The following is a 15,122-nucleotide window of genomic DNA, read 5'->3' as shown; positions in this document are numbered from 1 at the left end:
CGGGATATGTGCCAATGACTGAAGGGCCCAAGCAATCTTTGCGAGGGGCGGGAATGCTGGCTCTCGTGGTCTACCAGATCAGTGACCGTGATTCTACAGAATGCTTTATATTTATGCTTGTGTGTGTGAGCTCTCTCAAAGAGTTTCTGGCCACGCCACTGGACATACTATGTATTTATGATGAAGATTAATAGTTTGCCTTTAATTACGATTACAATTATGATGCATTTAATTACGATTAAAGCATAACTATTTTTATACTATTATTTACATAACCGACATACTTCAAAAAGGCATTGAACTTGCCATTTCTGTTTTGTTCTATTTCCTTGACGTTAGCGCTCGTACGTTCTGTACAGAAACTATAGCTTAGTTCAAAATAGATAGAGTTGGAAATACTTGATGATATGCCAGCGTATATTTAAAGCAAAATGTAGAGTTGCAAGGGGTGAAGAGAGTTAAGAAAGCAAGTAGTTGCGCATGCGCACTCGGCAGAAAGCAGACGAAAACCCCGTTTCTTGCAGTAGGCCTGGATGCCCAAGGAACATAGCATACAATAAAGAGGAAATATAGAAAATGTGCATCTGAGTGACGCGCATGCGTAGGCTTCGCTTATCAAAGTAAGACGGGAGAGCACATCCAGAAGATTGCAGTGGAAATAATTGTAATAATTACAAGCAAACAATTTATATATAGTTCCCGTGCGTATTTATATATCTATGGCATCTCAAGGTCACTGCAATAGCAGACGAATTCCGAACAGCGATCCTACCGTCAATCAGCTTCCCAACAACCGGCAGTGCTGCCAGCCCTACGCAATTATTCCAGCACCCAATAACAAGAAGTACAGTAATTGGCACCCTTAAGGGGGAAGGGTGTGGCCCGTCCCCCTTGTCTCACGAAAATATATACGTAATATAGCAAACCAAGTATATTAAACCTTTTAAGATTTCCACGTTTTGAGGTAAATTTTAAACTTTCACTCAAACAGCTACTGCTTCCTTACTATTTATCGTAGGATCATCTTTCATATATCGTTTTTTTCAGGATAGATCATACTTCCCAACGGTGCCACTTGCTTGTCTGTACTATACACCAGGAATGGGAAAATTGGTATTCTCCCATGCGTATTTATATATCTATTTATATATATATATATATATATATATATATATATATATATATATATATATATATATATATATATATATATATATATATATATATATATAAATAGATATAAATAGATAGATATATAGATAGATAGAAACACTTCAAAAATGTACTGCCTCATTATTATTTGACCTAGAGTCATGGTTCAACGACCATTTCCTTCAGCATAACAAGCCCTTTCCAATGGTACCACTAACATGTCCGTATCATACACCTGAACCGGAAAAATCGAGGAAAACCGTAAATTTTTCTAAAAAGGTCACTTCCTCGGAACATTTGCGGCCCTCGGGCCAACGCCGCCAATCTAGGGCGCGGGGGGACCAAAGCTCATGTGGGCCCCCTATTGTATTTATGAATATACAGTATTTGGCATAATTTGAATGTAATTTGTCTTAAAATCCTCAGATATGTATATATACCTTCTGCATCTAAATGGGCCCCCCAAATTTACAGAGAAACGGTGTCCTTGCCTCGGGCTCGGTCCTGGTTTCGCGTAGGAATCGCAGAAAATTTTGAGAAATACTCAAAGGTACACACAACCTGTATGCAAAGTTTCAATCTGATATCTTGAAAACTAAAGGCGTGAAAAATTTTTGAAATTTGCCTTCAGAAAAAAAAAAAATAAAAAGTCACGCTCCTCTGCCCCACTTGGCGCTGCCAAGGTGAGCATCCGATTTCACAACGCATCCGGGCTGTTCTTTGGTCCATCCTTGACTTGACTAATAAAAGAGTCCGGCTTAAATACCTGGTCTAGAACCTAAATAAGCGGTCAAAGAGGATACTACGCCATGGTAACAACAGTTACCAAAAATCCTAAAAGGGTTAAATAGCAGAAATTCCATACATAATATAGATGGCCCGAATATAAAATTTTCTTCTGCGCACCCCTGAGTACAATCAATCACAGAGGGATTAATGATAGAAAAAAAATCCTTATAGCAGAAATTATAAAAATCATAATGACATGTTTGCGTGTATTTCTGTCTTGAAATTTATTTTGAGATCGAAGTGCATTCTTTCATTAGGCCTTTAAAGCAATAAGCTGAGCAGATCACTATCAGATAATGTTGTTTATAGCACTATACCCACTATTGTTATAAATTATTATACATCTAGTATACTAAAAGTATTTTGTGTGGTGGAATTTGATATTTGCGTAAAGAAATATTGCACGTAAGGCGGTTGGCAACTCTGAGCACTGGTTCCAAACGAAAGCAGCGTGGGCAGTGACCTATTCATATCGTTATTTGTTGTGTTGCCTGCGGGTTGTGAGACGAAGAATTGCGACTTTTGTAGTGTCTTGTTTCAAAGTTTGTGTTTTGAATCATGCCACCCGTCCACTCTAAAGTTCACAACAAGGTGTTACACAGCCAGTCGCGTGAAATAATCAATAACGTGTACCGTTTTATGAAGAGTGAAGCAGATAATGGTTGTTTATCTATTCCCATTGCCCAGGCACTGAATCGCACAGCGTCGGCAGCAGGAGTGTCGACTAGAACTGTGTCACGAATTTTGAAAGAAAGTGCAAAAATAGAAGAGGGACAATCATCATTTCACACACCAAATAAGAAGCGCAAGCGACAACACCCAGTGACTGCCGTGGACCACTTTGATGAATGTGTTATTCGTAGAACAATCCATGACTTTTATATTGTTGAAAAAGTGCACCGACAATGCGTCGCCTCAGAGAAAAGTTACAGGAGTCTATACAATTCCAGGGAAGTGAAAGAAGTCTTCGCAGAATTGTGAAACGTTTGGGATTTCACTGGAGACGGACTGCAGATAATAGATATGCTTTAATTGAAAAACATGACATTATGTTGCAAAGAGCTTGTTACCTGAGAAACATTGCTAAATACCGTCAAGAGGGTTGGAATGTTGTGTATGTTGATGAAACATATATTCATTCTACACATGTTAGTAGTAAGAGTTGGAGTGACTCATCATCACGTGGCTTGTTTAAACCAATTAGTAAGGGACAAAGACTAATAATTGTTCATGCCGGAGGAGAAATGGGATTCATCCCACATGCCTTGCTCATGTGGAAGTCTGGTAATGTTTCAGGTGATTACCACCACGACATGAATTCTGAGAACTTCCTAAAATGGCTTAAAACACAACTAATTCCAAATTTACCAGAAAAGTCAGTTGTAGTTCTAGACAATGCATCTTATCATAATGTGGAACAGGAAAAGTGCCCCAATACAAATTCTATGAAGGACGATATGAAGCAGTGGTTGAGATCGAAGAACATCCAGTATGATGAAAATATGCTGAAGGTAGAACTGCTAGAACTAATCAGACGGCACAAACCTATGAAGAAAAAGTTCGTCATCGACGAAGTATTGAAAGAGTATGGTCATATCGCTCTTCGCCTTCCTCCGTATCACCCAGATCTTAATCCCATTGAGCTTATTTGGGCGGATGTCAAAAGATGGGTCGCTGAACGAAACACAGCATTTAATATAAATAATGTGGAACAGTTGTGTCGTCAGAAAATGGAATCCATGTCACCTGCAGAATGGATTTCGAAATGCGCTCATGTGAAGAAAGTGGAGGCCGAATATCATGAACGGGATGGATTAATGGAAACACAGGGAGCAGTTAATCATTCGCGTTTCATCTGAGAGTGAAATTAGTGACAGTGACAGTGATCTGGACATCAGCGGCATCAGTGACTTGGAATAACTATATCTATTTTCGTGTGTGTGACTGTGTAGTGTGTCTTAGTGTACAACTTCTCTTGTAAAAGATTATGAGATAAATGGCTGCATTTAATTTCTACATTTTCTAAGGTAAGAGTGTTCAATATTATTTAGTAATTATAAGGTTTTATTTTGTACTCTATTTATTTAATACGTGTTCATAGTAATAATGAAAGGCGTAAACTTTTCGTTTTAACTATAATATCGAAAAGTTGAGGAAGAAAAAGTAAATGTTAAAACATTCAATTAGCTCTATAAAATGCATACCATTGATACAACCATCCGGGAAAATGCATCATATTCTTTAATTTGATACAATTATCCGGAAAAGTAACATGATTTTAAATAAATAATACCATATATATATATATATATATATATATATATATATATATATATATATATATATATATATATATATATAGTGTTTAATACGAAAAATAGCACCAATTTGTAGTAAAGAACATCTCCCTTGGGCAGAAAATAACGAAAATTTCACGTCCTTACATTAATCAATTGCGTGTTACATGAACATAATTCCAGTATGTGAGGTACAATATTTTCGTGTATTTACTAGAATATTGTGGTTGTTTTATACAGATACGCACACCTCTTAACTCGGAGACACTGCAATGTACTTTCTGCAGTACAAAGTAGCTAACTACCCAGGTAACTACCCTGCCAACAGAATAATGTAGAAGCTCGCTTCGGCCAGCATCTTATGACCTTGAGCAGCCACGCTACGTGCCGGTTACTATACAATGAAATACGTACTTTTTCTTATTAACTGGGAATGCCGGGCATACCGGCGTTCCCTTACGCTACGCCGCTGCTAATTATATCGCCAAAAACGTTTTCGGAGATAAGTTGTTAACATTTCAGAAACTGGAATCTTCTAGTTCATCGTCCCACGATTATGCCCTTTAGGCTAAGAGAAACAGATGATCAAGGCAAGTGAATGACGATGGAAGAATTGATGGAATGATAATGAGAACGGAAACTAAAGTACCCCGAGAAAACCCACGGAACGATGTTGTCCACTACAAACGTATTGGCCGGCGATCGAACCAGAGGCCCCACGTACCAGAGATAAGCGCTCTACCATTGAGCCACTGTGCCCGTAGTAAAATTGTAAGGAGTTATAGTATCTGCTTGTTGTTTTAAAACTAATATTTTGAACTCTTAATGATATCACAGAAAACATTCTCGGAGATAAGTTTTTAAAACTTGAGAGTAGTGACTAGGATTACTCAATATCGTTCCAAGAGAAGATAGATTATTATATAGCATTTGGTATAAGCATATTCAATCAGAATTGTAAGGAGTTACATTATCTCGTTCTCGTTTCACAAGATATCTAAAATAGTTTTCGCCCTTTCTAGAGCAGTGATAGAAATAAATACAGTGGACAGTACATATCTTTATTTAGATTTCGAACTAATCTCCATCAGCGTCCCAGAACTTTTGCCAACGTTTCTGCAGCTGCACAATATCCTGGTGGTAAAACTCGGCGGTCGTGGATGCAAAGAAGTCCGTGAGGGCGTTCTGCAAGTCTCCCTTACTTGTGAAGGATCTCCCATGGAGGTGGTTGTCGGGTGAATGAAATAGGTGGTAATCTGCTTTCACAAGATCCAGTGAATATGATGCGTTTCACAGTGTCTTCTAGCCAAATTGCTGAAGAGCCTCCCGGCTCTTCTTTGCCACATGTAACTTGGCATTATCGTGTAGGAACAGCACATCCTTGCTATTCACCAATTCCTGTTCTTTCTGTTGCAATGCATGGTGTACCCTTTTCAATTGCTGAGAGTAGAGGTCAGTCGTGATGGTCTGACCAGATGGAAGAAGCTGGTAATGCACCACTTGCTGGCAGTTCCACCATACAGAGAACATAACCTTTCGAGGGTGAAGAGGTGGTTTTGAGGTGTAAGAAACAGGGCCACGTGGCGACAACCAATGTCTTATACGTTTGAGAGTGTCATAGAAGACTCACTTTTGATCACTGGATCAAAAGTAGGTCTTCTATGAGAAAGTGATCAAAGATAAGTGTTGTCAGGTGCCGAGTGAGCAAGGACAAACAAGCTATCAATTTTTATTCCTTGTTGGCTGCCGACAATGTGTCTGGGTACCCACTTCTTTAACTTGCATGGCTCCCCTTTCGCGTGCAGGTGCAGTCGGACTATTTCAGCGAAAACATGGAATCTTTGTGCAAGTTTATCACATGTTAGACCACTGTCCTCTACGATGAATGCTTTCAGGGCCTCGTCATCTAGCACATATAGTTGCTCACTCGAGGTTCATCTGAAAGTCTCACATATCCCGAACAGAGCTTCTGGAACCAATGCCTGACGGTGAATTCGTTCACGGCATTCTACTCAAATGCCTGGCATATGCGGCGACTTGATCCGGTAGCCGATAGGCTTACTTTAAAGTCAGACAATAAACACATGCGAACAAGGTGCTTCGATACCTCCATTTGTCTTTGACACTGGACGAACTATGACTGCTGTGTGCAACGTAGCTGTATTACTAAAGGTCGATTGGCCAGACTAACTCCCGATCGCTTTTCAGGCACGTGTGTCATTTCGTTTCCTCGCTATGAACGCATGATTAATGGAAAGACAAAAATGGCAGGAACTTTTCTTGGTTTCCCTGTAAAACTGATATCTTGAACTCTATATTACAGAAAACGTTCTCAGAGATAAGTTTTTAAAACTTCAGAGCAGTGATTCGCATTAATTCAATCTCGTTCGAAGTGGAGATGGATTATTATATAACTATTCTTTAATTCCAGTATTTTATTCCAGCTAAGGCTGACTACAAGACAAAGAGTTGCGATTTTCTAGTCTTATAAAGGTGTCATAAAAAAATGGTTTCTTCACTGAAAATGTATCTAATTTTATTGGAAAATCCCAGTCTTATCTTGTTCTTAGTTACCGAAATTCTATCTCGTTTCGTCTCAAGGACAATCTGTATAAAGCATATTAAAGATTTTTTATGGTGGAAACAAGGAGAACTCATGTATAAGATCTCTTAAGCTAAAAAAAAGGATGCTAATATATTCCCCTTTAATGAGAATGCAAGCTATCAGAGAAGTGTAATTATTGAATTAAAAAACTACAATATATGCAACAATATATAGGCCCTCCTTTATCCTGATTTAAAAAAAAAAGATACATGTCCGTCTATGCGCCACGGTACCCTGGAATGTTATACAACTTTACTTAACATATTTGTAATGCTTGCTGGAGAAAGACAAGGGGCAATATCAGAATTCCTTATAGTAAATGATAAATTCTCAGTGCATTATATTAATTCCTAACATCACGTTAATAGATTTCACTACATGTGCTATCACTTATTTGGCTGACGCTAATACGTGTCGCCATTTGCGGGATTTTTATATTTAGCCGAGTTCTTGAATAATTGCACAAAATCTTTCAGTTTAACGTCCCACGATAATGCCCTTTAGGCTAAGGGAGACGAATGATTAAAGGAAATGAATAATGATAAAAATAAATGGTGGAATGAAATCGTGGGAGGAAACAGGAAAACCCTGAGAAAATCTACAGACACGAGTTGTCCATCACCATGGCTGGATTAATTTATTTCGAGGCCCGGATCTAGAAAAAAATATGTGGCTCCTGCTGACTTCAACTAATACAACTAATACAGTAGGAAAGTTAAGGGAATGGGTTTTATATTTTTGGTCATATCTTATTTTAGGATGACGATTGTATCTTCATGATTCTTTTTATATAGTCAGTAGATATTTTGATCAGAGTGAAGGCACGGAGCTATAGCCTCCTAAGCCCCTCTCTTAAACTGGCCCTGTCTGGCCGGGGATCGTACTCGGGACTCCACGCACCAAAAGGTAAGCACTCTACCACTGAGCCACAGCATTCCTCCCCCATTCCCTCCGAATAATTACACAAAAAATATGAAATGATGTTTCGGGTAGTTAGTGAGCAAACTATAAAAAATATTAATTGTAATCAATTAGAGTTTTTTTTTCAACTAAGCATCCTTTTAACCTCTAGTGTACAACGGTCCAAAAGCTTGGCGTAACTATTTATACTACTAGTTGCTTTAAAACTCTGTCTGCTTTAAATAAATAAAAGAACAAATTAGCATTTCTGCAGATGACTGCAAGTACGTAAACGAAATCATAAAACACCAGTTAACCTTGACCCTATATTCTATTTTCCTCCGTAGGGGTTTTGCACTAACAAACTCACTGAACAGAACCCTTAGATATTTACTAGGTAATACTAAACATGATTACTACACTCCATTTTCCACTTATCTTCACGATCATGTATATTAACACGACAAGATTCCCAAGAACTACAATTTACCGTTATATTATGCCACGAGTCTTGTTAAAATTAAAAAAAAAAAAAAATCCTTGGGTAATGTGGAAGTTATTCTTTATTTTAAGTAAGAGGCGCTGTCAAGTTTGTAAATTATTAAATTTGTTCCTCGGTTTACGATTGATGTGTAAATCTTACATTATCCTGTCTGTTAGAGAACTCTCCCAGACCAACACGTCCTACGTTAGAAGGTTTGAAAGCGTAATAAAGTAGAAACGATCAGCACCATCTTGTTTTAAGAATCAAACAAACGAAGCCGAGATGGAAATCTCGAAACTACCAAGAAGAAATTTCCATTTTAGAGAGTTATAAATTTTAATAAACTGTTGCAATGTTTCAAGGCAGAAGACTGTTAACTCTATGTCTTTATAATGTCAAGGGATTTTCACCTACGCATTCATATAAACCCAACACTCAAGTCTTCCTTAATTTTTCAGTGAATTGCATTACGTGGCAGAGTTTACATTAAGCTATACGATTTTTGTTATACAAAAAGATTAACTAGGTGGAACAACATTCTTAAAAATTTGGAAACTTAATGGAAATATAGTATGATAGAATGGTCTTTGTGGTAATAAATCTAGCTCCCTAATAGAAATATTCTTATCTCAGTTCTCTCTTTATATCTGCTCAGTACTACTAACAAAATTTCGGAATGGTACCTGTTATGAAGCTTATGTTTCCTCATATCGCTTGCCCCGAACGGAAGTGATCGCCGAAATACAATTAACCATTTAATGGATAACAAAGTAAAATTTCGGAATATATATATATAGGGGAGACCGGCGTATTCACGAACACTTAAGCTTTGATTATAAATAAGTCTTTTGTTTTGGCAGATAGAATTAAGATTTCTTGTTCATAGAAAACTTGGAGTTTTTCATGTTTACTAAAGTGGAGAGGAAAGTCAAAAGTAGCATTTTTCAACAAATCAGTGAGATGTTTTAAAAACGTACCTATGTTGGGGATTGCCCTAGTGGTCGAGGTAATACCAAACATATATACCATATATATATATATATATATATATATATATATATATATATATATATATATATATATATATATATATATATTCGATAATAATACAAGGGTAAGTCATAAGTCGTGCAATATTTCAACTACCCAAACAGGAGGAACGTGTATACATCATGATCGACCGTACGTACAATGTCAAACTGGTTCAAGAGATGGTGTGACACGCATATTTTTTTTCGCGCTCGACTCTAGCCATAGAAACTAAATACATGTTTTTGATTGGTTGCAGTCTACGATTGTCCAAGCCTTCCGGTGCATGTATTATGTATTACAGTAATAGAAGAAAATTGTTACTTTGAGTGTTAATAAAAATAAAAGGAAAGTTACCGTTGGGTTACATTTCGTAAGAATATGCGGTATTTTTTTTCACGCGCTATCCTAATAAAATTTGCATTTTGGTCACAAGGAAGCGGGAAAGGTACGATATTGGACCATTCGCGTGTAACGTAATGCCACGTGGTATTATCATCGGGATAAAGGTGGAACAAAACGAGCCCTTCGGTGCTTCTGACCCCGTTCGCTCGCTGACGCTCGTTCAGCTATGCTTCGATCTTCGAGTGCAAAGTCATGCTCTGTGTGTGGTGGAACTATGATGAGTTCTTCCTAACGGTTGTATCATTAATTTCGATCGTCATTCTGAACAGTTGTAGCGGATGTATGCTGCACTACACCAGAAATATAGTGCATTGCTGACCTTAATGAGCGCCCTGCTGCAGCAATACGTAGGGATGCACACGAGACGCCGTCTCGTCTCGCGTCTCGTCTCGCATTTGCGAGACGAGACACAAGACGAGACTGAAAATTTTATGCGAGACGCGAGACGAGACTAAACCATGCGAGACGAGACTCAGTTAAGTCTCGCACGAGAAATCTCGCGAGACTTATCGCATTCTCGCCACGTTTATGAATTACATGTAATTATATATATATTTAGTGATTTTACATTTATTGAATTTTCTAAGTTGAGCGTTAATGCCTCCAGGAACAAAAAAGTGATTGGGGCAATAGACATTTTATGAGATTTATTATTATTCAAGGTTGATTTTCAGAATTAAAGCCTTCTTAAGTTTCTAAACATCATTAAAAAAGAAAAGCTTTGTAAATTGGAAATTTATTACAACATCGATTTAGGACTTTATTTTGCGACAGAAACACACACACGCGGGCACGCACGAATACATGAACTTCTGTTTTTTGGTCTGAAAAGCGAATAAGACTCCCTATTGCTGCAAAATGTGATATTTCTGTTGTTTCTGTCTTTTTCACATTACTACTAGCGATTTATGTTGGGGATGGCGGGGAAATCCCCTCTCGTCAAAGTTTATCCCGGGTCCGGCTCGCAGAAATAACATGATATTTTTACATGGATTAAGTATTTTCTTTCTATATATTTATCAAAAACATCCCCCTCTAGTTCGGAAGTTTAATTCAAACACTGGTTTGGTATAATGGCCCTATAGGTTTGATGCGAGATGGTAGGAATGGCCCTATATCTGTCAGTAATTTTATTTTCTAGATCTGGCAACACTATATAAGTTGAACGCGAAAGTTGATAAAATGCGATAATGCAACATTGCTACAAGCGCGAACGAACCAAAAGAATTGGGTCGTATTGTGTGGTCGTGTGTTGCTTTTGGTGGTATAAAAACATCTTTATAATGGAAAATCACCCTTCAAGGAAACGACCAAAACGTGTAAATGTTGATAGTAGCGACGATATTTTAGAAGAGCCAAATGTTGCTGGAGACCTCTAAGCTGGAAAACAATGTTGGATCCAGCAACAATTTATGCTGGTTTTGCTGTAAATTATGCTATTAACCCTTTGGGGACCCATGGTACAAGCTGTACCATACGGGATGTTTCATGGTACATTGCCTTATAACTCTCCTATTTGAGCTTTTTCGTCCGTTTTTTTTTTTTTTTTTTTGTTTTTCAAGTCCAGAGGCATTGTAGAAGAACTTACGTATGGTTTCACACCTTCCTGCGTCAGACATACGAGGTGATGACGTCATAATTCTAAAATATATTTTTTCTTTTAATATTGTAGGGCCGGTCTATGTTCATTATTATTTGGCGGGCTTAGTTTTACACGTAAAAGATTGAAATTTTGCACAAACATTCAGTTCACCGAGTAGTATTTACCAGATTTTTTTTTCAGATTTCTGCGTTAAAACAGGGAGGGATCCAGAGGGGCAAAAAGTTGAAAAAAGGGATATTTTACCAAAAAATCCCTTTTTTCGCGATTTTCCCACCTTAAATACATGACGGAGACAAGTGAATGGTACCGCCTGAAAGGCAGTTCTATTCTGAATAGAATGATGTGTGACACATGACCCTAGGGTAATTAGGGAAGTGTCAGGGAATTTTTATGAAAATATACTTCTGTATAGGGGAATTTTGGACATTTTCGTTATTATTTTTTGCGGGCTTATTTTTGCACCTAGAAGATTGAAATTGTGCACAAACATTCAGTCCACCGAGGAGTATTTATGAGATTTTTTTTCGTACTTCTGTGTTAAAACATGGGGGTACAAAGGGGCTAAACGTTGTAAAAGGGAAATTTTTACCACAAAATCACTTTCACGGGATTTTCTCGCCTTAGATACATGATGGAGACAAGTAAATGGTACCGCCTGAAAGGCAGTTCTATTTTGAATGATCCTAGGGTAATTAGGGATGTCTCAGAGAATGTTTGAAAATTTTCCTTTGTATACGGGAATATGGGACATTGTCGGTATGTATATTTTTTTTTGGCGGGCTTACTTTTGCACCTGGAAAATTGGAATTCTGCATAAACATTCAGCCCATCTAGTAGATTTACCAGATTTTTTTCAGATTTCTGCGTTAAAACAGGGGGGATCCAGAGGGGCAAAAAGTTGAAAAAAGGGATATTTACCAAAAAATCCCTTTCTTCGCGATTTTCCCGCCTTAAATACATCATGGAGACAAGTAAGTGAATGGTACCGCCTGAAAGGCAGTTCTATTCTGAATAGAATGATGTGCGACACATGACCCTAGGGTAATTAGGGAAGTGTCAGGGAATTTTTATGAAAATATACTTCTGTATAGGGAAATTTTGGACATTTTCGGTATTATTTTTGCGGGCTTAATTTTGCACCTAGAAGATTGAAAATGTGCACAAACATTCAGTCCACCGAGGAGTATTTACGAGATTTTTTTTCGTACTTCTGTGTTAAAACATGGGGGTAGAAAGGGGCTAAACGTTGTAAAAGGGAAATTTTTACCACAAAATCCCTTTCACGGGATTTTCTCGCCTTAGATACATGATGGAGACAAGTAAATGGTACCGCCTGAAAGGCAGTTCTATTCTGAATGATCCTAGGGTAATTAGGGATGTCTCAGGGAATGTTTAAAAATTTTCCTTTGTATACGGGAATATGGGACATTGTCGGTATATATTTTTTTGGCGGGCTTACTTTTGCACCTGGAAAATTGGAATTCTGCATAAACATTCAGCCCACCTAGTAGTATTTATCAGATTTTTTCAGATCTCTGCGTTAAAACAGGGGGGTCCAGAGGGACTAAAAGTTGATAAAAATGATATTTAGACCCCAAAAATCCTCTTTTCGGGATTTTCCCGCCGTAGATACATGATGGAGACACGTGAGTCATACCGCCTAAAAGGTAGTTCTAAGCTGAAGAGAATGATGGGCGAAACATGACCCTAGGGTAATTAGGGATGTCTCAGGAAATTTTTTACCTGAGATCATGGTGTTTTACGGTAATTTGGGGCAAGTTGGGAATTCCTGATAAAATTTCTCCCGCCCTTACTATTCAAGATAGAAACTTGAAATTTGGTACACACATTTAGTATACCAAAAGGGGGGGCCCAAAGTGCGAGAAAAAAATTCCCTCCATAATTTTCCCTTTGACATCATTTTTCCCGCTCCTGGTATATGGTATGAGCATGCAAGTGGTACCATTTGAAAGCCAGCTTCATTCTGAAGAGAATGAGGTATTAACCATGATCCTAGGATAAATAATGACGATGCAGTAGCTGCTTGACTGAGTCTAAAAAATAGCCAAAAAAGCCGGGTACCGGAAAGGGTTAATTTGACGAAAATTAATGGTCCAGGAATCCAATTCCAGCACAACTTTTCTTTTAATTTGGAGCGGAGGGGACACAAGTTCGGATACCTAGGTTCCGTCCCCTTAGGATGTTATGAACATTCATCCCATGGAAAGCAATGGCCAACCACCATGGATTGAATATCACATCATCATTCATTAACACATTGCAAAATTTTGACCAGAATATATGCGAAACTGCGAGACCATGCGAGAAAGTCTCGCGCGAGACGCGAGACGAGACTCAAAATTTTATGCGAGACGCAAGACGGGACTTCACATTTGCGAGACGAGACGAGACGCGAGACGAGACCAACATTTGAGGCTGCGAGACGAGACGAGACGAGACTTTTCCATTTCTCGTCTCGTCTCGTCTCGCGTGCATCCCTAGCAATACGCAAAACCAAATTCAACTCAAAAATTGCCACAAAAAATCATGAATTTTATGGAATCGAACTGATGTCACAACACTGAAATCACGATAATTCACCAACCAGGAGGAAATGGAAACTGCAGTGATTGAATTATTTCCCTCTAAGGACAAGATGTGGTATCTACATTGAATTGAGGAACTGGCAGGAAGGTAGCTGCAGACAGTCCAACACGAAATGCTATACTTTAAATGATTTTCATTGTACTGTATAAATATAGATGTGTTGCACACGAGAATATTGCAAGATTTATAACTCACATTTATACTACATGATGTGAAAATAAAATGAGAGGGTAGGTGCAGTAATTACCTTTGTGCGCACTAATATGGAAAGTTCTACTTTAATTACCTTTGAGCACATGCATATGTAAAGTTCTGATTACATACTAAAGAACGTGTGTGTATGCCTATAGTACAGTACTACATACTAAAGTAACAACACCGCACAAGAACCTGCAATGACTATAAGGTGTATCCGCAGGAAATGTCGAGCTCTAGGTACATTTATTTATTTATTTATTTATTTATTTATTTATTGAAAGGCACACTACAGACGCTACTTCCAGTTAGGGTGTTCTTGTTTCTTTATATGCAATGGACATTTCCTTTTTGATCAAAGTTTGTAATTTAAAGACACCATCGTGTAAAACTAGTCTTCAATATACCACATACCAAAAATCTCAGAAAAATACTTCTTCGTTACGGAGACAATGGAAAATGAGCTGTTTACGTTACGGCAATACAGACAAGGGTTTTGGCGTGACGTCACAGGTCCGTAGTGCTCTGTAAATGGCATTGGAAGCTTCAGAGAATCTTTTCATATTGCAGTATCTCACTGCAAACTACAAATAAATTTAGTAGAATAATGAAAGGAAAAATGGCAAAATAAGTAATACACTTACTGTATATAAACGTAACGTGTTAATAAGACTTATTTTCTTAGTTTGAAATACATTAATGGTCATTTGTAATGTTCTATCATTACAAATATTTTAGATACCTGTACACTTAAGCAAGATTACTTTACTATTGTATTACCCCAAAAACATTGAAGTCTAAGCACTATATCAGTTCAAATTAAGTCATGCGCAGACTGAGAATATTTAGGCTACCATGTTATAGCTTTTCTTTATTTTGAAGATTTGTCGTGAATCTCAATGCTATTATACTACGGCTGCAAATAAGCACTTTCTGCACCAAACAGCTCTTAATCCTCTTAAAAATATTCATATCCTATTACGTCCTTTCATTTTTTCTACTATTTACTCTGCATATTAACAATTGGTCACCCCCACACCAGTGCTACAACTACTC

This window comes from Thermobia domestica, chromosome 2 (assembly GCF_964235325.1).
Source record: "Thermobia domestica chromosome 2, izTheDome1.hap1.1, whole genome shotgun sequence".
NCBI classification, from domain to species: Eukaryota; Metazoa; Arthropoda; class Insecta; order Zygentoma; family Lepismatidae; genus Thermobia; species Thermobia domestica.
This window is presented reverse-complemented; position numbering follows the sequence as displayed.